Genomic DNA, 26,095 nt, shown 5'->3' on the forward strand with positions numbered 1-26,095 from the left:
GAAGGCTTACAGCCTTGGAAAACTACAACTCCTATGATTGCATCGCATTGAGCCATAGCATTAAAGCGGTGTCAGACTGCATTTGCTTTACAGTACAGATGCACTCTAATAAATATATCAATATAAACCCTCACTATTTGATGTTTACTCGATGTTATATAATCGGCAAGGTATTTCGCTGCTTTATTTGACCACGGCAAACAACATTTTGGAATATTAATATCAAGCTCGAAAGCCATATTAATTCCCACTAATCTTGGTTTTCTCAGGGCTGAGCAGAAAGTTCTCAGCTTAACCTTTTCAGCCCCAAACAAAGCATTCAGAGATAGTGAAAACATATTCATCTAATACTATGCATGGGCAAACTTGGGCCCTCCAGGTGTTTTGGACTACAACTCCCACAATTCCTAACAGCCTACCGGCTGTTAGGAATTGTGGGAGTTGCAGTCCAAAACACCTGGAGGGCCCAAGTTTGCCTATACCTGTTATATACCATCTCTCCAGTGCTATGGTATTATCTCTTTTTGATCTTAGGCTATAATAAGGTGTATAATAAGGTGTATTTCATTATACCTTATGTCATATTATACCCAGAAGCACTCTTGCCTAGATCCACATGCAGGCAAGGGCTTCTTGAAATGCCATTTGGGAGCATTTCTGTGTTTTCAGGCATGTTATCAAATTAAAGAGGGAGCTAGAATTTATTTCCCATGCTTTCATTTCCCAAAGAAAGCCGATCAATAGAAATGCATTTAAGCTCTTCATGATTTGGGGCAGTCTATGATACACCCGCATGATCAGCTACGAAGGCTTTATTGCCACTAGGTTGTCCTTCTTGTATAAAGAGATGCCGAGATGAGAAACAGCACAACCAGCAAGAGAATGCAAGTCAATGCAAAAAAAACACAAGTGGATCCCTTGATTTCGAAAGGAGACATACAGAAATATAATAATATCCCCATAAAGAGGCTCTCCAAATAAGCACGATCACCAAAATTTCCCAGATGATAGCAGAGACGATTGTGAACAAGCAACACCAGGGTGAACGTGGAACATGGGTTGCGGTGAGTTTTCCGGGCTGTATGGCGATATTCCAGAAGCATTCTCTCCTGACGTTTCACCCACATCTATCGCAGGTATCCTCAGAGGTTGTGAGGTTGGAAACTAAGCAAGTGGGGTTTAAATATTTGTGGAATATTGACACTTGTCTGCTTGAGGCAAGTGTCAATGTTGCAATTGGCCACCTTGATTAGCATTGAATAGCCTTGCAGCTTCAAAGCCTAGCTGCTTCCTGCCAGGGGGAATCCTTTGTTGGGCCTGATTGTTTCCTGCCTGGAATTCCCTGTTTTCTGGGCGTTGTTCTTTATTTACTGACCTGATTCTGGAGTTTTTTTAATACTGGTAAAACAGAAAGAAGGAAACCATGAAAATTAACAAAATCTGGCTACTACTATTAAACACTCTAGAATCAGGAAAGCGAATAAAGGGCAACACTCCAAAAAATAGGAATTCCAGACAGGAAACAATCAGGGCCAGCTAACACCTTCCAATAAAGGATTCCCTCAGACAGGAAGCAGACAGGCTTTGCTGCAGCAAGGCTATTCAGTGTTAATCAAGCTGGCCAATGGCAACATTCACACTTGCCTCAAACAGACAAGAGTTCTTTGTCCCAACCTGGATGTTAATACTACAGATATATAAACCCCACTTGCCCAGTTTCCAACAGACCCCACAACCTGGGGAGAGCGTGGATGAGCTCCCTCTGGCAGCTCCAGCTCCATGCGGGGACATGAGAGAAGCCTCCCACGTGGATGGTAAAAACATCAAAAACATCCGGATAATGTCCCCTGGGCAACGTCCTTGCAGACGACCAATTCTCTCACACCAAAAGCGACTTACAGTGTAGATGTTCTCTAGGACCACTATGAAAATTGGAGTGTGTGGTTTTGAGTATTGGACATAGACTTTGGGAGATTGGGATTCGTAACCTATCGGGTGAGCTTGGACAAGTCACACTCTCTCAGCGGAAGACTGTAGCAAACTTGCTTTGAGCAAACATAGCTGAGAATGTGTTGTCAAAGGCTTTCATGGCCGGGATCACAGGGTTGCTGTATGTTTTCTGGGCTGTATGGCCATGTTCCAGAAGTATTCTCTCCTGACGTTTCACCCACATCAATGGCAGGCATCCTCAGAGGTTGTCCATGGCCATACAGCCCGAAAAACATACAACAACCCATAGCTGAGAATGTCCATTGCTGGAAAATGGATCAACTTAAATGCATATACCAACAACAATTTATCAAACTCCAAACATCCTCATCAGCATTCTCTCAGGCAGTGGTATTTGGTGGAGCAAGCAATTTCCTAAATCTATATTTATCACCAGGCATTCCCCCCTGCTCCAAAAAAGAAAAAAAAAGTATAATTTCCTTCTCCTCTCAACTCCACGCAGATATAAATATCAACCATCTCCAGAGATTTTGCGTGCTCAGCGTACTTGCTCACAAACTCCACTGCCCTAAATTTGTAATGCAATGGCTGTTGAAAAAGAAAACGTAGCCACTCTGCCAGAACCGCAAAGTTTAATAATCTTTCTGTGGTTCTTGCTTTTTTGTTTTTCTAAGAAAAAGAGAGAGAAGAAAATAAGTTGTCGGTGTTTCTCACTGTTGGCGGATAGACCAACTATCAGCTACAAGAGCCGCTGATGTAATTTACATGGAAAAACAAGTTAGCAAAACATACATTGGGGAAATAGAGAGAAATTGGGAAAGTTTCCATTTTGGACTAATGCTCAAAGAAGCTCCAAGCCATGATGGTTATGGCCCAGCTGGTGGAAGGATACTAAGAGCTATTGTCCAAACAAGAAACTTTTCCCAAAGCTCCAGAAAATAAGCCAAAATAGACTATCTAACACAGGGGTCCTCAAACTTTTTAAGTGGAGGGCCGGTTCATGGTCCCTCAGATTGTTGAGGGGCCGAATTATCATTTGAAAAATATATATGAACAAATTCCTATGCACACTGCACATGTCTTATTTGTAGTGCAGAAAACCCCCCCCAACAACAATTATTTATTTTTATTTATTTGCTACATTTATACCCCACCCTCTCTCATGCCGAAGAGCAGCTTACAACTTGTATGTACATACAATATATTATATTATTAGCATAGCACAATATTAGCATTATATATTACTATATTGTACTATACCACTATTCCATAATATTGTTAGTAGTATTACATTTAATATATAACGTATAATTAATATTATTATATTATAGAATATTATTATATTGTATTATTATTAGCCACCCTGAGTCCCCTATTGGGTGAGAAGGGCGGGGTAGAAATACTGTAATAAATAAATAAATATTATGTTGGATTACATTATAATATTATTATCAATATGTATGCACAATATATTATATTATTAGCATAGCACAATATTGGTAAATGAAAGGACAATACAATATTTAAAAATAAAAACGATTTCAACCAACATACTATAAACCTATCGGGATTTCAATGGGAAGTGTGGGCTTGCTTCTGGCCAATGAGATAGTCAAGTTAAGTAGGATTGTTCTTGTTGTTGTGTGCCGTCAAGTCATTTCAGACTTTGGGGGAGCCTAAGTCTAAAAGTGAGGGTGGGGGCCAGGTAAATGACCTTGGAGGGCCGCATCCGGCCCCCGGGCCTTAGTTTGGGGACCCCTGATCTAACAGATAGGAAGAAAATATCAGCAGATTTTGGAAAAGTGCAAGACATATTTTGGTTTTCTAGAGAAGGAGTGCTCAATTTGAACATCTTATGAGCTGCTGCATCTCAATTGCAGCACTATGTTTCCACTTTTAAACTGTCTGAGCTCCATTCTATGGAGTCCTTGGATTTGTCGCTTTGGAGAACTGACGGATGCCAAAGTCAAGCCTTATAGATCCAATGTACATCTAAAAAGCAACCCTCTGTCGAGATTTGAACTGACATCAAACAACGAGCCAAGAGCCGAAGGCTAAACTCCCTCTCACCCCACGTTGACACAGCTTGTTGTACCACATACACATCTTTAGTCTTCACTTCTGCGTCTCACCCTGGAGCCATTTGGGGCTTTTGATCAGAAGGGATATACTGTAGCCCCGAGCATACATTTATGCATGAACCTGGCCTGCCGAGGGAGCTGGGACCCTGTCTTGTTTGATCTTCTGCTTGTATGAATATGGAAAAGAGACTTTGGGATGGATTTTTTTTCTTTTTGGAGACAAGCCAGACATCAACCTGTTCCGATGTATATCTTTGGCTCTGACACCAAGTTGGGGTGTTGTCCCTAGAAATATCTATATCTATCTATACATCTGCATTATATTTTACTGGTGGGATTGAAATGTAATACAGTGGCTCCTGGATATCCACTGGGATTTGATCCCCGAACACAAATAGATCCCAAAATCAATGGATCTCAAGTCCTATTAGACTCAGGCATACACATTTGCTGGGGTTAGTTGAAATAAATAAATACCATAATTTTAAAAATCCACTATTTTTAAACTAGGAAAACTCCTCTCTGGGGATCTCCAAGTCCTTCAGCACAATTCTATGGTCAGATCCAGCAGAAGTTCACCACAGAGTTATTCTAGAGGATCAAGAGATACATAGAAAAGTGTTATCTCTAAGTCCTCCAGTGTGACCTTATGGTCCACTTCCACCATAAATCTATGAGGAATCAAACCTGCAAAATGTGTTGTTGGAGGCTTTCATGGCCAGAACCACTGGGTTGTTGTGAGGCTTCCAGTTTGTATGGCCATGTTCTAGAAACATTCTCTCCTGACGTTTCACCTCTGAGGATGCCTGCCATAGTTGTGGGCAAAATGTCAGGAGAGAATGCTTCTAGAACATGGCTATACAACCCAGAAGACTCAAAACAACCCAAACCTGCAAAAGTCAAACCTGCAACTATGAAGGGATGACTTACTAACCAGAGAATGTTCCTCTTAGCTTTTGTTTGTGTCAAGTAACTCTTTGTAAGTTTTTGCATCTCGTTCTGTCCTGTCTTTCTAAAGCTCCCTCCATAACTGGGCCTTCAGTGTTGTCATCAAATACAATGCGAAACAGAATAAACTCTCTTTCTTGTTTATCCGATCCTGAATCGGAATGTTCCAATTTCTGGGGAGCCACAGGGCCACCTCGTCAATCACCCAATTGTCCTCTCTGAAATGCAAGCTAACTGTATTTCCACACAAATGAGGGAAAGGGCAAAATTGTGACTCAGTTACTACCCACATTGGCAACTAACTGTAGGTGGTTTTGTACCCTGGCAAGCAACTTCTCCCAGAAACACTGGACAGCGCCATTGGGACTTGCCAACTGAGGAAATCTGCCCAGGCCACAAAACACAACGAGTTGTCTCCAGGCTTAGAATAGCCCATTGTTGTTCTTGCCGTGGCCATCAGATTGTTTCTAACTTACGGTGACTCTACTGCAGGAAACAAGAACTGTTCAGTCATGCAGCAGGGTTGCCATTGTGTTCCTCTTGGGTTAAAACTTGCTAAGGTCTCCAGTGAGTTCCCATGGCTAGGCACTTGTTTCATAGAGCCCTAAGATGCATCTGTACTGAAGAATTAATCAAGTTTGACACCACTTTAACTGCCATGGCTCAGTGCTATGGAATCATGGTAAAATAACCAAGCATGTAGGAGAAAGCTTATGGAAGAACAAGCCTTGTTGGAGGAAAGCAGGTCAATTGATGGGGAGCATTGGTAAAGGTAAAACAGCATACAGAACAAAGCCTATAGAACAGGAATATCAAACTCATTTTCATGGCGGGCTATATCAGCATTATGGTTGCCTATATTGAACTCTATAGTTTCACACTGATGTGGCATTAGGGGGTTATGCAATAGCGACTAGAATATGGAAGGATGGGTGCTTTATTATGTAATTGTACATATATAACGTGCATTGGGGGTGGCATTTAATTTTGATGTACCATGACAATAAAGTTATTCTATTCTATTCCATTGGCCAAGGAATCCATGGACACAGGGGGCCAGCTATCATTCTTTTACATAGTGGTTGGTGCTCTTTAGTTTTCACCCAGTTTAGGACCTCAGATGATACTGAACAACTCCCATCACTTTTGATTATCTGTCTTGCGGACTGGGAATAATGGCAATTTCAACAGCTCCGGCTACATGACCTTGGAGGTGTCTATGGACAATGCCGGCTCTTCAGCTTTGAAATGGAGATGAGCATCAGCCACAGAGTCGGACATGACTGGACTTAACCTTTACCGCTATCTATCTGGAGGGCCACATAAAATGACATGATGGGCCTTGAGTTTGATACATATGCTATAGAGGAAGAAGCACCACTGGAGAAGGTCCAATGTGGACTCTGCAAGGTTCAACTCCAACATTTAAGGGTTCTTAAGGAGAGTCAACAGCATTCACTATGGCACGCTGGGAGTACGGAAAAGCCCATCTTTGGTGACCTTCACCATGGCTGCCAAACAATCTTAGCAGTTTTGAGATGAAAGGGTAAGTCTTGGCGTAAACCAAGGAAACAGGCGGAATGAATAAGGGGACACAACAGGGCTCAACCACGGTGAAGACCAAGCCATTACAGACATGATTTCCTCCTTGCAGCAGCCCTAGTTTTCTCTGGTTGCCATCGCAACCATCCTATAAGTGGGCTACAAATGGACTTGCCTGGAAGCGTTGCTAGAGCAGGAGGAGTAAAACGCCACTTGTTATCCCTCTCCCTATAACAGCAAGGCAGCAAGTTCAAAACCCACAGATGTCTCTGCGAGATGTAAAAGGCTTCCTTGGTATTGCATTTGTTGATTTGGAACTGTCAAGTGGTGGGACATCTGCCTTTTGGACATCTGTTTTTGCTCCTCTTCAGAAGCCTTTTAGTTTTTTTTTGTTGCCTTCTCTGCAAATACTTCTAACGGAACCACAAAAGATCAAGTTGGAGGAAAAGAAGATTTTGCCTGGTGTGTTTGCGCTGCATATACAACATCGGGTTACATTAAGTACAAAGCTTTACTGCAAAGGATTTGCATATAAAGTTTTAAAACAGAAATCCCACATTATTATTATTAGGATCTGGATTTCTTTCATACAGGATAGTTATAGCAGCTTGAGCTATAGAAGCTGTTACCCCAACCTTTTGCCAACCTAGCAGTTCGAAAACATGCACATGTGAGTAGATGAATAGGTACCGCTATGGTGGGAAGGTAAGTCATGCTAGCCACATGACCTTGGAGGTGTCTAAGGACAACGCCGGCTCTTTGGCTTAGAAATAGAGATGAGCACCAACCTCCAGACTGGACACAACTGGACTTAATGTCAGCGGAAAACCTTTACCTTTACCTAGCACTGCCACTGCTCCAACCCACTGAGTCCTCAGATTCCTCGACTGACAAATGAATGAATGGATAACAATGGCAAAGCACACACATTACACAACGGATCGAGAGTGCTGTAATTAATGCGCCAACATAGCTCCCCATCTTTCCTCCTTAAACCTAAACAAACAACGTAACGAAGCACATCTTATAAAGACAAGTATTCTAATAAAAACAATTATGACTTTGTTTGAACATAGTATTCAAACCACATCCAGCGTGCTTAATTGTTTTATAACCCTAATCAAATATTTTAAATTCAAATACTCCTGAGCTCATGGGAGATTGAAAGCTGGAAGTTAGACAATATGAGACAAATAAAACACCAAAAAATGAGATCATACTTTATTTAAGGCAATGGGATTCTCCGCCCTTAGAAAAAAAATTGATTCAGTTTTCTGGAATTTAACAATATTGGATGAAAGAGACACAAAATCTTGTCTAATCACAAAATTGCACTGGAGAATCTAGAAATTCCTGGAGAGGCATTCTCTATAATAATCTTTGGATCCTCCAGCATTACATCTGGAGAAAACTGACTACAAAATTCACTGGAAAATATAGAGATTCCTAGAAAGAATATTGATGTGAGTTTTCCGGGCTGTATGGCCATGTTCCAGAAGCATTCTCTCCTGATGTTTTGCCCACATCTATGGCAGGCATCCTCAGAGGTTGTGAGGTCTGTTGGAAACTAGGCAAGTGGAGTTCACACATTGCCCCAGGAAGGAAGCAGCCAGGCATTGAAGCTGCAAGGCTATTCAATGCTAATCAAGGTGGCCAATTGCAACATTGACACTGGCCTCAGACAAAAGTTCTTTCTCCCATTTTAAACATTAGTCTGGCTTTCATGGCCAGAATCACTGGGTTGCTGTGAGTTTTCCAGGCTGTAGAGCCATATTCTAGAAGCATTCTCTTCTGACGTATTGCCAACATCTATGGCAGGCATCCTCAGAGGTTGTGAGGTCTTTGGTGAGGTCTGTTGGAAACTTGCCTAATTTCCAACAGACCTCACAATCTCTAAGGATGCCTGCCATAGATGTGGACGAAACGTCAGGTGAGAATGCTTTTGAAACATGGCCACGCAGTCTGGAAAACTCACAGCAACCCAATGATTCTGGCCATGAAAGCCTTCAAGGACACATTTCAATCAAATCAACAAAAGTCAAAACAACCAGTGTGTGTGTGTGTGTGTGTGCAGGGGCTGACTTTATCAGGATTGTGCAATGTAAATCCACTGATGAATATTTATGCTACACTAAAGTGATGTAGGATCTCAGTCAGCACATAGTAAAATATTCATAATTCACTTTGTCATGGAAGGAACACCAGCACACTTTCCCTTATTTACTGTTTCAATTCTGCTTCTGATCTAACTACATTATGAGCACCGCCCATTTCCTCCTTGTGCAAGAGTCTTAGTGTATCCTGACGGCAGCATTAGAAGAATTATACCTCTGCAGAATTACGGCTAGTATCTGTCGAATGATCAATCATAACGTAAGATATATTTCAACAAACCTGGACATAGCTATTACAAAGTAGCTCCCATTGCATGTAATGAGGATCCCAGCCAAATAAATATAACAAGGCTGCCTTAGAATGAGTTCACACTACACAGTATGGCACTTTCATTCCATTTCATCCCCTCTTTGCACTTTTGTCTAGACCGCCCTCCCATTTTATTCACTTTGCCATTAAATGGTGGTCTTTGCATTTTATCATTTTATTGTTTTATTATTGTATTATATTGCATTATTGTGGTTTCAATGTGTTTTTATTTGTTTGAAGATGTTGTCTATCCATGTATTTTATTTTGCTTATTGTTTGTTTTTTGGGCTTGGCCCTGTGTTAGCCGCCCTGAGTCCCTGCGTGGAGATGGAGGCGGGATAGAAAAATAAATTATTATTATTATTATTATTATTATTATTATTATTATTATTATTATTATTATAAATGGTATGGAATTCTGAGATTTGGGGGGGAAAGATTTGGAAATCTCAGCTGGAGAAGTCTAAGACACTTTCCAGAATTGAAGCACTGGTGTTCTTTAGTAGCAAATTCAAAAAACATCAACACTATAAGTCCCCATTTTCCATGAGATGGGGCCATGAATCCATCTGGATCCATTTGTAATCACTTTTTTGTCCTAAAACACACAACCACCACACAACTTTGAAGAGCCCAGTCTCATCTGAATTGGGCTTCCAAGCAAGCCAGGTCTGGCTCATGCTTGGATGGGAGACCACCATGGAATAACAAGGATCTCCAGGTGGAGCTCGGAAAGACCCTTGACCTGAAATCTCACAGTCAGGATCCCTACAGGATACCAAAATGTGCTGGAGCTTGAGTCCTTTTATACACAATGGTACTTCTTATATAAAATGGCAAACAACTCACCATGTGCTGGAGAAAGAACGATAATCTGTGAAATGGTTGGAGGCTAAAAGAGGTATGCCTGCAGTGTTTGGCAAGCAATAAAGTCAATGTTTTGGAACCTGGGAATTTGGATTTCTGTCCCCAAAACATTGGCAGTCTATGGTTAATTAAATCTACTGACGAAGAACGCATGGAGAGGGAAGACCAGTTGTATTAGCTACCAAACCAAAAGCTGCAGAGGACACTACAATGGTTTTTACAGAAGAGGCCATTTCAGCAGGTGCGGCTCATTACAAGCATGACAAGCAACATCTGCAGACATTCCTGCTTCTAGAAAACCATTAAAGATACAGCTTTCACTACGGCAAGCATTATAACCCTAGTCCGATTTGGCCATTTGGCAAAGTGTTATCTCTTTTACAGTAGTTTCTTATGTTTCCAACCTGCCCCATAAAGTGTGGATGTGTACACCCCCATTTTGTCGGCACATCTGCACACACCGCACTCCGCTTCTGAGTCCTCCAAATTCCACACTCCACAAAGCAGCCTATTACTCATGGCTTCACCCCCAATGTTTTGTCTGACTTTTCCAAAGCACATTACACACCGCAAATGCGCACCCACTGGCAGCAATGCTCAGACACAAAACAGAACGGCTGCCAATTATGGAGATGTGGCACAGCAAAGCTGGCATTGGATTAGGGCAGGAAAGGAGGGTTGCCTTCCATGGCACAAAACGGAGCCATGCCCAGGTTCCTAAAATGTCGGTCTGTGCGAACCACAACTATTTGAAATCCATCTTAAGAAGAATCTTTTGCTGAAGAGGATCATCACAGAAAAGATGTCGGAAATAAAATGGCCATTATCATGTCATTGAAGAGGAGAAGCAGGGCATAGGAGGGAGCTTAACACATCTTCTCCTCAGTGCTTTTCAGCTGAAACCTTCTTTCCCATCAGCTATTGTTTTCTGGACAATTCAAATATGTACCTGAGTGAAAAACTTGCCCTCCAACTGTCCTCATTTGGCAGACAGAATCTCAAATAATCCTCTGCCATCCCACTTTCCCAACTGCTTTTAAAATGTCCCAGTTTTTCTCTCCTTCTCTCACCTTCCCCCTTTGTCCTCAGTTCACCTCCACTGCTACAAACACAGAAATTTATTTATTTACAGCATTTATATTCCGCTCTTCTCACCCCGAAGGGGACTCAGGGCGGATCACATTACACATATAGGCAAACATTCAATGCCTTTTAACATAGAACAAAGACAAGACAAACCTAGGCTCCGAGCGGGCCTCGAACTCATGACCTCCTGGTCAGAGTGATTCATTGCAGCTGGTTGCAGCTGGCTTGCTCTCCAGCCTGCGCCACAGCCCGGGCCCCATTTCTTTAATGGAGTTTATTCTCCATTAAAGAAACAAAGAGGAGAGGAGGGGACAGATTCTTGCCATTCCCTAGAATAGTGTTTCCCAAACTGTGCTCATCCAGTTGTTTTGGACTTCAACTCCCATAATTCCTAACAGCTCGTAAACTGACGGGGATTTCTGGGAGCTGAAGTCCAAAACACCTGAAAGGCCAAAGTTTGCCCATGCCTGTTCCAGTGAGCATTCAGGCTTGGTTTGCTCTAAGGCCCATTCATTTCCATTAATTCCAGTCCAATGAGCTGTGCTGATTCTTTTTAAGAGAGAAACAGCAAACTACTCCATCTAGACCAGGGGTCCCCAAACTAAGGCCCGGGGGCCGGATGAGGCCCATCGAAGCTATTTATCCGGCCCCCATGGCACAAAGGCAGAAGAGGGTTGGGCTAAATGACCCAAGGGGTCTCTTCTTCTCTTACAACCATTATTATTATTATTATTATTATTATTATTATTATTATTATTATTATTAACATTGAGGCTGGGTGGCCATCAGTCAGGGGTGCTTTGCTTGTGCTTTTGGTGCACAGAGGCAGAAGGGGGTTGGACTAAATGGCCCAAGGGGTCTCTTCCAACCCTCTTTATTATTACTATTACTATTATTATTATTATTAACATTGAGGCTGGGTGGCCATCTGTCAGGGGTGCTTTGCTTGTGCTTTTGGTGCACAAAGGCAGAAGGGGGTTGGACTAAATGGCCCAAGGGGTCTCTTCCAACCCTCTTTATTATTATTATTATTATTATTATTATTATTATTATTATTATTATTAACATTGAGGCTGGGTAGCCATCTGTCAGGGGTGCTTTGCTTGTGCTTTTGGTGCACAAAGGCAGAAGGGGGTTGGACTCAATGGCCCAAAGGGTTTCTTTCAACCCACTTTTTTATTGTTGTTGTTGTTATTAATTATTATTGCTCGGTGGCCAACTATAGTCCGGCCCTCCAACGGTCCGAAGGATCGTGAACTGGCCCCTTGTTTAAAAAGTTTGGGGACCCCTGATCTAGACATTGCTCAGGAATGTGATTTTTTGGACTGCAGAGCCCACTGGCCAGGTTGTCAAGAGGATTCTGGGAGGAAAATACCCCAAAAAGGCACCTTTCCAAAACGGCAAGCATTTCCTTCCTCTCCTGCTGATATCTGATTGTCCATGTCACCCACTTACTAATCGCTTATCTGAGCTAACAAAATAAAAAATGCAATCGTTCCAAGCCGGAGGGAAATACACGGCTTAGTTTGTTAAAGGTTGGCACCGGTAAAATATGTCTCTGTATTAACATAAGGGCTGACAAGCTAGGAAAGCAGCAAGCATCAGGAAGAAGCATGTGCTTTGCCATTTGGAAGCCACGGGCAGACAAACCCCAAAAGCAGACTATTGACGCCGTTCAACATTGTTGTTCTTATTTCTCTTCTGCTTCCATCTGGATTTTAAATTGAAACACAGGAGGATTCAGGGAGGTGGCCTCTCATTCTGAGGCAAGTTTTGCAAGTTTGTTTTTAAACCCTGCCCTAAAAAAGCCATTACCAGCATCTCAGATTTAAAATCCCCAATATTTGGCAGGGCTGGCTATTGTTGTTGTTTTACTTGCAAAACACCATGTTGTTCATTGGTGGTGCTATATAAATAAACAGTGATGATGACGATATCAAGGAGACGCTAAATCTGCTCTGGGTTTTAGTCTGAACTTTACTGGGACAATTCATTCAAATGGTTTCAGCACCTTTGACATCATAAGATCTGGATTCAGTGCTCCATTAATATGAATGCAAGGGATTAAATGGGAAACCTTCCATATCAGGCACTGGCAAACTTTGGCTGCCAAGGTGTTTTGGACTTCAACTCCCATCATTCCTAATAGCCTCAGGCCCCTTCCTTTTCCCCCTCAGCCGCTTAAGCGGCTGAGGGGGAAAAGGAAGGGGCCTGAGGCTGTTAGGAATGATGGGAGTTGAAGTCCAAAACACCTGGGCGGACAAAATTTGCCCGTGCCTATTTCCATATGCAAGGCATGCTCTAAGTAATAGAGTACTTTCTAAATGTGGCCATAATCTTTCACTCTACTGATTTAATCGTAATTCAGTTTTTGGCAGTTGCAGGTAGTGGGAAACAGAGGCTATGCAATCATTTGCCAAGCAATGATGGGCAGCCAGAGATTTCATGGTGTTCTGGCTTCAGCACAGCCCAAAGGCTGTACATTTCGAGACAGTCTGTGGACCAAGTCATATAAAATATGTTTGATGGATTGATGGGCAGAGGCTATACGTTTGAGTCACTTGCCTTGAACGTCTGGCAATAAATGCATATTTCTGATTTCTGACCAGAAAGGATAAATAAGTTTCACGGATCTTAAAGGCAGTCTGTTGTTTTTCCAACGTGACAAAAACAAGAGAGAAAGAGAGGCGCCACTGTTGTACATCATCAAGATAGTTTTGCTAAACATGAATATGGACATCCAAGAAAGGCATGTTAATATAATGGGGAGAGGGACACACAGGTGAAATCTCACCTGTCACCTACCAGGTGAAACAGAAGCATGTGGATAGGTACTTGGCTTGCCATTTGTGGATCACTGTGGATACGATCTCATGGGTTAATCCAGACATGGGCAAACTTTTTTGCTTTGGGGCCACATAGTGGGCCTAGCTGGGAGAGGTGACTGGGAATGTACTGGGTGGGATGGGCATCAAATAAATGGCAGCATAGAAATTGAGGTAATGATACTACATCAATCCCATGTGCATATGCGCTAGCAGAGTCACATGGTATTTTCATTACCCAACCCCCATAATAAATCTATCTATCTATCTATCTATCTATCTATCTATGTATCTATATATCTATAAATGTAATGTGCATAATTAGGACCGAGTTAACAACAAAACCACTGGGCCAAATCATACCAAATTTGGCAACAATACTCATCACTTTCCAAGGAGTGACCTTGCAGCTTCAAAGCCTGGCTGCTTCATACCTAGGGGAATCTTCTCTAGGCCACCTTGAATGCCACGGAGAAAATCCCACTTAGGACTACGCCACAGCAATGCGTGGCCGGGCACAGCTAGTAACAATATAATGCCAAGAATTTACATTGGAATGAAACATTGTGTATCCCTGTCAACATGGGCTGCAATGTGCAAAGAGCATTCCCCGAAAATAAGACATCCCCTGAAAGTAAGACCTAGTAGAGGTTTTGCTGAATTGCTAAATATAAGGCCTCCCCTGAAAGTAAGATCTAGCAAAGTTTTTATTTGGAAGCATGCCCGCCAAACAGAACACCAGAGCATGTAGGATCTGTAAATGTATGTACCATAGATTGTTGTACATGGAAATAATGGTAGTAACAAGAAATTCTTAATAGGAATCACAGTTTGTCTGGTTATGCTGGTTTGTGATGACAACTACTGTACAGTATATAATAAATGTTATTTTTTTTGTTCAACAATAAATGTGAATTCTTCTTCATGGAAAAATAAGTCATCCCCTGAAAATAAGACCTAGCACATCTTTGGGAGCAAAAATTAATATAAGACACTGTCTTATTTTCGGGGAAACACGGTACTACTGTCTGTATATCAACGTGCAGCTGCATGCACGGCAGTTCCAGATGTATATAACTTTTTCCAGGCATCGGCTGGATTAAAATGTTTCATTTTGTCCTTGGAAAAACACTCAGCATGTGTAGTACAGTTTTGCTTGCACATGTCACTAACAGGATACCAGTTTGAGGGTCTACAGAGCAGGATAAGGCACATCTCTGTCATGCGCAATGAAATTCAGCACCTTGGATAGCTCCAAAGGTACTAGTTATAATAATGATGGCTTTGTACCAAATATGTTCTTGGGCAGCTGATGATTGCAAGAACTCCATGTCCAAGCTGACTAAAAGAAGCAATTACCTGAGCCTGGAAAATCTACTTTTTGAAATACATCTCACAGAATCTGAGACTTCTAATAGTTGTGGTTAAAAAGGGCATTTTTCTGAATTTTTATGCAACTCATAAACCCACACTCCAGTAAAAGAGGAACCCTCAAAGGATGCCGAATTTCAACACTCATGGGTCCCACTCTCCTTTGGACTGATGGGGGCTGGAGTCTGAAAACATCTGGCCCTATTAGAAGTCATTGCATATCTTCACTGTAAGAATTTCTTTCAATCCTATTCCAACCCTAGATCTTTCAACATAAGTCAATAGAGACTGAACCGCCGTGTGAAGGCATGCCAAGTATGTGTCCTATCACTAAGCTATGTCCTCCCAGCAGAAAGACTATTAGCAGATCTGGCCTATGACAAATAAAGACATCACCCCCCAACCCTTCAAGCTGAAAAGGCATCAAGCCGCAGCCATATGTCAATGGCAAGTCTGATATTGTCACAATTATCAGAAGCAGTCTGCCAGAAGGTTAAGCACCAGCCCTTGGCCAAATGCAACATCTGCTCCTTGGCTGCCATCACCCTGCCATCAGCTAGGACAGCCTTTCCCCGGTTTCTACTCACTTCAACCAACCCTCCGACGCCAGCTTCTAAGACTTTTACTAGGATGCCTTTTCTCTGACTCAGACAAAGGTGATGGAATGTGAAGACGGGGACAACGGAGCACAACAACACAATATAACCGCCTTTGCCCTCTGATATCATCCCTTCGCTGGTCACTTTTGCAAACAGGAGCACCATTCCTTCCAGCACCAGCTGGGATCCAGATTATAACAGAAGTCACCAAAGGGGTTAATTCAGAGTGGAGACACCAAGTCTTTTGAATGTGGTTTTTATCAGCTTCCTCAAGCTTCCAGGAGAGATAACTTTCCTCATTTAGAGGATGAGAACCTGGGAAGATCTCCCAGATCTTCCCAGGTTATTTCTCCCACCTCTCTCCACTTATGGAGGCCTCATGAAGTTCACAGTTTTCTTAGATGAGGATTATCAGAAGTGGTGTGCCATTTCCTTTCTCTGAAACATAACCTAGGTAAAGGTAAAGGTTTCCCCTGACATTAAGTCCAGTCGTGTCCAACTCTGGGGGTTGGTGCTCATCTCCATTTCTAAGCTAAAGAGCTGGCGTTGTCCATAGACACCTCCAAGGTCATGTGGCTGGCATGATTGCATGGAACGCCATTATCTTCCCACCAGAGCAGTACCTATTGATCTACTCACATTTGCATGTTTTCGAACTGCTAGGTTGGCAGAAGCTGGAGCTAACAGCGGGCGCTCACTCCGCTCCCCGGATTTGAAACTGGGACCTTTCGGTCTGCAAGTTCAGCAGCTCAGCGCTTTAACACACTGATTCATCAGAGGCTCTGAAACATAACCTAAGTAACTCATATTCCATTGGCATTCCCTTATCCAAGTACCAGCCAGGACTAACCCTGTTTAGCCTCCAAGATTAGGTGGGAGTTGTTGTCCAATAGCTCTGTATGCTCATCGTTTCCTCAGAAGAACAGAAAGGAATTACCCCAGCAGTATAAATCCACAGGAAGGCTAGATTAGAGGTTTGCAAAGCTAACTCCTCCATAGATTTCATGCAATCCATTGGCAATAGATGCCTATTATTAAGTACGTAGTATTTCTCTGCGTCACAGCCCAGTTCACATCCTCTTCTTGTTCCAGATCTGGAATCTGTTTTGCCCCCTAATGGACTTTAATAAAGGAAATAAACACTCTCCTTTAAAAGCACAGCTTTCCCTCTCTCTTTTTTTTCTAGCACAAGGACCGTAATCATCCCCTGCTACATCTCATATGAAAAATCATGTTTTGACTTGCAGGAGAAGCTACTTGATAGGACAAAAAGAATGAAAAGAAAGCAGAACAAGAGAGCCTGGTGGTTTGTGGAAGATGCCGTTCAAGGAGCACCATTGCCATGCTAATCAAGGTGATTAATTACAACATTCACACTGGCCTCCAACAGACAAGAGTTTTTTCTCTCATCCTGGACTTTCCACAAATATATTGGAACACTAAGCAAGGAAGGTTTATATATCTCAACCTCTGAGGATAACTGCCATAGATGTGGGCAAAATGTCAGGAGAGAATGCTTCTGGTACATGGGGAAGTTGTCAACAACCCAATTCCAACATATACTGAAAAGTCAAGAATGGCTCAGAATGGGTGACAGTAATAGGGTTAGATAGTTTGAATGTCCTCTCCCTAAGATTATCAGTGACAATGAAGCTGGTTTAGAGGAGCATCCTGAATACCAATCCTATTTCAGACTGGAGTTCCTAAAATAAACCCTTTAGCTTGTTCCTCCCAGTCATTGGGGTCTTTGTGCCTCAATCAGACTCTCTAAACTCTGCACACAATTTCTACCAGATTATAGGTCAACACTCTCCCATCAGGTTATTAGCCCAGGCTTTTAAGATAACTGTGAGACCTTACAACCAGAGCCATAATTCATATCTTTCTCTGTCTTCTTACAGTTTTTCCCCACTTCTACAATCATGTAATTGTGCTTAAATATCTGTGATTACTGTAATAATGTACTCCATCAGTGGATCAGAAAAAAGAGGTAGATATTAAAAAGCCCATGCTGAAATAAAGGAGCTCCTAGTGGCACTGCGGGTTAAACCACTGAGCTGCTGAACTTTCTGACTGGTGGTGGTTCGAATCCAGGGAGCAGAGTGAGCTCTTGCTGTTAGCCCCAGCTTCTACCAACATAGCAGTTTGAAAACATACCAACATAGTAGTTTGAGTAGATTAATAGGTACCACTCCGTCGGGAAGGTAACGGCTCTCCATGCTGTCATGCTGGCCACATGACCTTGGAGGTGTCTGTGGACAACGCCGGCTCTCCGGCTTAGAAATGGAGATGAGCACCAAGAGTCAGACACGACTACACTTCATATCGGGGAAAACCTTTACCTATGCTGAAATAAACCTATGACTATTCAAGATGCAACTAGTTTTCTCCCCCACCTAAATTTCTTTTTTTATTTTGCTGTCATTGACATTTCAGGATTTCCAGATGGTGTTGGATACAGTTTTCTGGTAATCAGCACTGGCTCGGGTAACCTGTTTTTGAGCTGCCTTGGGAACCAGTATTGGTAGAAACCAGATAGAAATGGCTCGAATAAAAATAGAAACCAAAGACAGGGGATCTTGTTAGCTTTGAGTCATATGTTATCCGCCAAGATCTGTCAGCCTGCGTCATAGTAAGTATCAATATGGATACATGTTCTACAAAATACAGATAAACTGCATAGCATGGCCGGGCAACTGCTTTTTGTTTGTACCTTTTGTACAACATCAGCCTTGTGTTAAAACTCTGGAGCAGAAAGGAAGACGATCTGAAAGTATCTAAGAATCAGGACCTGGAAAAGTTACTTTTGTGGATTACAGTTCCCATGCTCGCTGGGTGATTTGGGGGATGAAGGCGGAGGCCACAGTCTATGTTGTGTAACTTTGCTCAACCTTTACTATATTGCAGCGGTGCAACGAAACTCTATTAGCGAACTGCAAAGATGCATTTCAGATATTAATGAATTCTTTGTTGTTTATCACAGCCTGAGTCATTGAATACAAAGGAGCTGAATCAGTGAATACAAATAGTGTTGCTGCTATCTGGAAGATGCTGTTTGTGTTTCTTACTGATTCGGGCCACAATTCTACACCATGATCTATGTTGTGTATCATTATGAATTTTTAGCTATTTTGCAGAAGTAAAATGAAACTCTGTTAGTGAACTGAGAAAATATGGATCATAAAGGTAAAGGTTTCCCTTGACATTAAGTCTAGTCGTGTCCGACTTTCTGAGGGTTGGTGCTCATCTCCATTTCTAAGCCGAAGAGCCGGCGTTGTCCTTAGACACCTCCAAAGTCATGTGGCCGGCATGATGCATGGAGCGCTGTTACCTTCCCACCGGAGCAGTACCTATTGATCTACTCACATTTGCATGTTTTCAAACTGCTAGGTTGGCGGAAGCTGGGGCTAACAGCGGGAGCTCACTCCACTCCCCGGATTCTTGCCACCAACCTTTCGGTCAAACAGGTTCAGCATCTCAGCAGTTTATACGTAAGCTTAGCAAACCTCAAACCTGATTATGATGATAGTAATCATAATGGAAAACCCACCCATTTGAGGAATGAGGACCCCAATAGTTGCCCAATGGAAATGAAACAAGGGAGGTGGATGGAGACGAGGAATTCAGGAAAAGGAATGAAATGCCTCAAATGCCAAATGCCATTTCATGCTGCAACATTTTTGGTGCAATCCCCCATTTATAAAATCACATAGATCGAGATCAGATGACTAGCAGACAGTCCTGACAAGGAGAAATTAGACTAAAAAGGAGACAGGGAAAGCCGATCATGTAAATTAAGCAGGCAGATACATCTTCTAAAGAAAACACAAGACAGTATTAAAAAGGGTGCTGGATAGATCAAATGCATCTAGTATAGGCATGGGCAAACTTGGGCCCTCCGGGTGTTTTGGACTTCAACTCCCACAATTCCTAACAGCCTACCGGCTGTTAGGAATTGTGGGAGTTGAAGTCCAAAACACCCGGAGGGCCCAAGTTTGCCCATGCCTGGCTTAGACCCTCTGTGTCCTGGCCACAGTTCCTACCAAACATGCTTGCAAATACTAATGAGAACGAGAATATATTCCTAAGGCGATCTTAAAAGATGGCCAGGTTGCTCCAGAAGAAGACGACGGCTCTTTTAATTTAATGCAGTGTTGCCATCCCCTTCGAGCATTCAATATGGCTTTTAAAACCAAATTTAATTACGTCCCCGGAGTCCATTTACCGAGTTCTGGAACAAGAGAGTGCCAACTGGGAATGTCAGACACAAAGTATTGGCCCTGATCCTACCCAATCCATCACACTGAATGGGCTGTTTGGTATCTTAGGGATACAAATATATATATTTTACCATGTGTTTTGGATTTTGAAATTTGGAGGAGCAGATTTTGGAATATTTGCATTAGCTGGGTAGCTGGGAGGGAATCAATGTTCATTATAAAGCCATCATTCATACTATGGGATCCTTCATATATACATATTCCAACAGATCTGATCTGCACTTTTCAAAAGATTTTCCTCTTAGCTAGTCAAACCACTCTGCTTCGCCGCAAAAATAAATCTGTTATTGCATTGTCCGCTGCATTCATTAAACCTGATGTTGCAAATCAATGCTTTCCTCCAAATTATAAATCATTTATCTGTGTAACTATCAATAAAGATCTATACAAAACTCAATTTAAGGTAAGGGGAATGGTTTCTCAGCAACACGTCAATAATGGTGCAATTGGGTTGCTGTGAATTGTTTCAGCTGTATGGCCATGTTCCAGAAGCATTCTCTCCTGATGTTTTGCTCACATCTATGGCAGGCGTCCTCAGAGGTTGTGAGGTCTTTTGGAAAGTAGGCAAGTTTCCAACAGACCTCACAAGAGACCCCATAACCTCTGAGGATGCCCGCCATATCTTCCAGCAGACCTTTGACGATGCAGGAGAAATGTCAGGAGAGAATGCTTCTTGAACATGGCCATACAGCCTCGAAAACTCACAGCAACACAGTGATTCTGGCCATGAAAGCCTTCGACAGCACAATGGTGCAATTGTAGGGAGAGAGGTTGAGAAAATCACTTTGTGAGGGTCCACAAACCTTATAACCTCTTAATCAATATGGGGATTCTGGGAGCTGCAGTAAAAAAAAAACTCCAAAATTTCTGAGGTTTGCATCAGGTTGACAGCTGAGGAGTTCGTTTTTTTCCTATAAAAGCAGAATACATTATACTGCACTTTGATTTTCCTTAGAGTCCCCTAATCAATTTGGGGATTCTGGGAGCTGCAGTCCAAAAAAAGCCCAACATTTCTGAGGTTTGCATCAGTATGACAGCTGAGGATTTTGCTTTTTTTTCCTGCAAAAGGGGAATACATTATACTGCACTTATTAAAAAAGGATGATATGGTGATTTTTGCCCAGAAGGAAATTCTATTTCATTCAGTGGGGCTTACCACCCAGAAATGTGCTTACGATTGCGTACACATCCCAGGCCATAAATCAATGCTGCCTAGAGCCTGGAATTGCTTTTAAGATCGTTATTCCCCTCTCCACGTAAAATTAAAGCCTCTAACCAATCCATATGAACTCATCTTGTGTCTGGAAAAGATATAGCTCTCAAGTGGTTGTATTTGTCAAGGGCGGAGTCAACAGACTCAGTTTCCATATCAAGATCTGTAAATAAACAATCCTATTTGCCCTACTATCAACTGTCTGCTGGTTTATAAGATGATTTCTGTTTCCTTAGACTGAATGATGACACTGTGACCGACTCCCGGCTCAAGGAAAGGCACGAAATCCCATATGATGTTGATAGCTAAGCTAGACTACTCCCAATGACTCAGTTACTCATTGAGCACTTGGAGCTGTCTCTCCCCTTTTACCTGTTCAGTACACGGGCTGTGGTGCAGGCTGGTTAGTAGCCAACTGCAATAAATCACTCTGTCCAAGAGGTCATGAGTTCGTGGCCAGCCCATGGTGGAATGAGCACCTGACCATTAAAATAAAATAAATAGCCCCTGCTCATTGCTGACCTAAGCAACCCGAAAGATAGTTGCATTTATCAAGTAGGACATTTAGGTACCACTTATATGTGGGGAGGCTAATTTAACTAATTTACGATACCCTAAAAAAATCGTCCAGCAAGTGTTTGGAATGAGGAAGTTGCCATCACAGTGCATGATGAAGCAGCTGCTCCCCCGTGGCAAAAATTGAGCATACCCTCAAGAAGCTGGAGATGTTTAAATTGCCTCTATGTCTGTCTCTGTTCTATGTGTATATGGCAGTGAATGTTTGAAAATTATGTGTATATTGTGATCCGCCCTGAGTCCCCTTCGGGGTGAGAAGGGCGGAATATAAATACTGTAAATAAATAAATAAACAACAACAGAACACTGATTATGTTATCTAATTAGGGCCTTTTACCCTAGCACTCAAGACCTGGGTCTTTACTAGAGCTTTTAATCTATGTTAATTTTATCAATATTTGTATGTATGTATTTTATCCTTTACAATTTTATCTTGTAAATCGCCTAGAGCATCGTGGATGGAGGGCGATTAATAAGTAATTAAATGATGATGATGATGATGATGATGGTGGTGATGATCTAAGGAAAAAATCCACTCCACAATCATCCTTCTATGCTGGGAAATTGGCATAGAAGCCATTGTCCCTTCTGAAGGAGCTGAGGATGAAGAACCACAGAGGGAAAAGGGAGAAACCCAAATGGCTTTGACACCGCTCTGAGTGTTGCAAATGCAAGTTCCTGGGCCAAGAGGATGTACATTCATTTTCCCCTGAATCCGTTTTGCATTGATTTCATTTGCCTAATATTTTCTTCTGTTTAACCAGTGAATCAGGAGAGCTGAAGGGAGAGCCGAGGCAAGGCGAAGAAGGGACAGCGGCGTCGGCTGGCTGGCACGGAGAGTGACAAGTCCAGATGCTAATTTGCGTCGGGTCCTTGGCTGGTTCCCCCGCAGTTTGTGTCAAGGGATCAATCAAGCTGCGTGAAAGAGTGACAGCATGGTGACCCCGCGGAGACTGCTGATGAGAGCTAAACCTCTTCTCTCATACTAACTGCCTTCGCCTAGACACTGCTGTGCCCAGGATAAAGACAAAATGAAGAGAGAAGGAGCCCAGAGTCGTTTCACATCTATTTCACGCAATAGTTAAGGGCAACTGGTGGCAGATGGGTGCCAAAAAGAAAGCATTCCTTAAAGAAAATAATAATAATAATAATAATAATAATAATAATAATAATAATAATAATAATAGAAACAAAAGGGAACACAGGTTTTTTTTTGGGGGGGGCTTGCGGAAGATAGCTGAGAAATTGTTACTATTTCTTTTGTGTCAGGAGCAACTTGAGAAACTGCAAGTCGCTTCTGGTGTGAGTGAATTGGCCGTCTGCAAGGACGTTGCCCAGGGGACGCCCGGATTTTTTTGATGTTTTTATCATCCTTGTGGGAGGCTTCTCTCATGTCCCCGCATGGAGCTGGAGCTGATAGAGGGAGCTCATTCGCACTCTCCCTGGGTTGGATTCGAACTTGGCAGCCTTCAGGTCAGCAACCCAACCTTCAAGTCACAAGGCTTTAAGCCACTACATCACCGGGGGCTCCAATTGTTACTATGATTGAAAGGAGATAAGAAATCATTTGGAGAAGGAATCTAGGGATAGTTTTCTGTGCGCATTCAAATAGGTTCTGACTTATTGTGACCCAAGTCAACCCGATCATGGGTTGCTGTAAGTTTTCCGGGATGTTCAAATTGGAAATCCTGGAGCCAGTTGGAGGCTTGGATGGAGATGACACAAACCAAAGATGCGCATTAAGGGCATTCTTTTGTACACTCTCCTATCTGTTGGTTGTGTAGCTCTGAACTGCATTAAATGGTCAATGTAGATAGGGCCATGTTGAAGGTATAGATTGGCATGCGTAAACTCAGTCCTCGACATTTACTTGCATTACAGGCAGAAGACTGGCAAATAACAGCAAATAAAAATATTGCTATTTTTTTCACTTCTCTAACACTTTTCTGGGTTGGGTTGCTGTGAATTTTCTGGGCTGTATGGCCATGTTCCAGAAGCATTCTGTCCTGAAGTTTTGCCCTCATCTGTGGCAAAAATCCTCAGAGGCTGTGAGGTCTGTTGGAAACTAGGCAAGTAGGGTTTTATATATCTGCGGAATAGTGTCCAGGGTGGGAGAAAGAACACTTGTCTGTTTGAGGCAAGAGTGAATGTTGCAATTGGCCATCTTGATTAGCATTTAATAGCCTTTTAGCTTCAAAGCCTGGCTGCTTCCTGTCTGGGAGGAATCCTTTGTTGGGAGGTGTTAGCTGGCCCTGATTGTTTCCTCTCTGGAATTCCCCTGTTTTCTGAGTGTTGTTCTTTATGTACTATCCTGATTTTAGAGTTTTCTTTAAAACTGGTAGCCAGATTTTGTTCATTTTCATGGTTTCCTCCTCTCTGTTGAAACTAACATTTTAAATCAAGTACAAATCAATGAGATTGCCAGATTCTAACTCAAAACAAGAGTTTTTTTATTTAAAAAACTATATTTTTGGGAAAAAGTAAAGATAGCTTTTTTAAAATGAAAGAGATTATTGCTGAAAAGTATATTTTACCCAAAGCATCTACATTTTCCCCAAGAGAGCAGCTGCAGAGGGAAACTAACTGCTGACTGTTGATTTAAAGAGGCGCCTTGGGATTTACTTGCTGAATTAAGCCTTGGTGTTCTCAAGAACTGCCTCCTCAAATTCAATTTATTTCAAGATGGCAAACGAAATGGAGTTGACTTCACCGAGTACCAAAACAGGCTGCTATTCAGAAAAGGAGTGGAAAAGAAATAAGGAAAATCTTATTGGAACAGTGAACCTCTTGCCTTGGGGCATGGTGTTTTCTTGTACATTTTACCGCCTGCATACAATAAGGTGGCACCTCTTCCAGTATCTGGTAGACTTGTCTCTCATTTCCCATGAGATATATCTCAGCCCTTAGTGCTGGCCACATGACCTTGGAGGTGTCTACGAACAATGCCGGCTCTTCGGCTCAGAAATGGAGATGAGCAACAACCCCAGAGTCGGACACAACTAGACTTAATGTCAGGGGAAAACCTTTACCTTAACCTTTAACTATACCTCAGCTTATGTAGTAGATATGTTCTCGGGAATTCCTTCTTTAATAGAAAATGTAGCAGCAGAAATACCATGGAAAGCATACGTATGCCAAAAAAATTGCCCTGAAATGAAATCATAAACACTTGAAAGTGTGCTTCCACTTTTGAAAAACTGGCGTTATTGATATTAGATAATAAAGGGGAGTTGATCTAATTTTACAGGTGAATCTTCATCATATTTTGCTTTTAAAATTTGTTTTGCAAGCTAAGGGATTCCAAGGGCCACTCTTTCCCTGCAGAAAGAGTTCTCGGCTGGTGGATTATTATTATTTGCCGTTGGAGACCAAGGCATCTGAAAGAACAGCCGCAGGGCCTCAGTTGCCACCTAACCGTAAAGTTATCTGTTCGGCCATGATAAGGAGCCCCCAAGTCATTCCAGCCATTCAGCTTTGTTTACAGGCAAGGCCACAAGTCATCATGATGGGCAGACACTTTGCGAGGTGCCGGGCCAGCTCTAATCCCATCCGCCATTGTCTGGTTGCTCCATTCATCACCTCCAGCTCTGAGAGGCAAGGGAAGGGGAGGCAAGTTCATGCAAAGTGCATGCCGGTGGTGTCTTCTCAGCTATTACACTCAAGGAAAAGCACAACAAAACAAAACCAATCTGAGACATGGATATTTTGCAGTTTCTGTGACAGAATGGGCAGCAAATTCCTAGTGAATTTTATCTTCACTGTTAAAGGAGCTATCTGATGTATTGGCAAAGACTGATGGTTATTTCACCCCATGGAGGAAAAGCCCAGTGACCTCTAAAGAGGGGGCAAAAGGAAGGGGCCTGAGGCTGTTAGGAATGGTGGGAGTTGGAGTCCAAAACACTTGGAGGGCCTAAGTTTGCCCATGCCGGACAAAACTATCCGGATTGGGTCATGTATGTGGCATCATGATGTGAAAATGCTCCTGCTTTCATTCTCCCACACTATGCTGGGACGGATTATATTTCTGAACTGGAGCACATGCCCAATGTATGCAAATCGGGGTCCTGATCTATCCTTATAATGCTATTAGACCCCCACCCACCCACACAACCACTGGGGAGCTATGAAGAACAGCCAGGGAGCAATCTGAATAACAAGTAATGCTGCTTCCAGGCGTTTAAAAACCCACAAACATCCAAACTCTAAGCGTCCTCCTGGGTTTGGAACAGCTCGAACGGATGCCTCGCTTCTTTGTTCTTTAGATCGTTATCCAAATAATTATCATTTAGATGATGAAGACTGATTGTTTCAGACGTTGGGCTTGCTATGGTTT

General features: G+C 42.4%; 1 protein-coding gene across 3 annotated transcripts in view; it reads right to left on the bottom strand.

Moving 5' to 3' along the window:
* Window positions 1-26,095, bottom strand: part of hcn4 (hyperpolarization activated cyclic nucleotide gated potassium channel 4) — an 83,985-nt gene that overhangs the window by 48,446 nt on the left and 9,444 nt on the right. Inside the window, exon 1 of one of the 3 annotated variants that reach the window (XM_008121017.3) lies at window positions 9,795-11,529. The exons of the other annotated variants lie outside the window; for them this stretch is intronic. The gene's annotated coding sequence lies outside the window, so the exon portion shown is untranslated. Of the gene's footprint in view, window positions 1-9,794; window positions 11,530-26,095 lie in introns of those variants that run through there. 3 annotated transcript variants of the gene reach the window in all.

The sequence above is a fragment of the Anolis carolinensis genome, unplaced genomic scaffold, assembly GCF_035594765.1.
Source record: "Anolis carolinensis isolate JA03-04 unplaced genomic scaffold, rAnoCar3.1.pri scaffold_11, whole genome shotgun sequence".
Classification (NCBI taxonomy): Eukaryota; Metazoa; Chordata; class Lepidosauria; order Squamata; family Dactyloidae; genus Anolis; species Anolis carolinensis.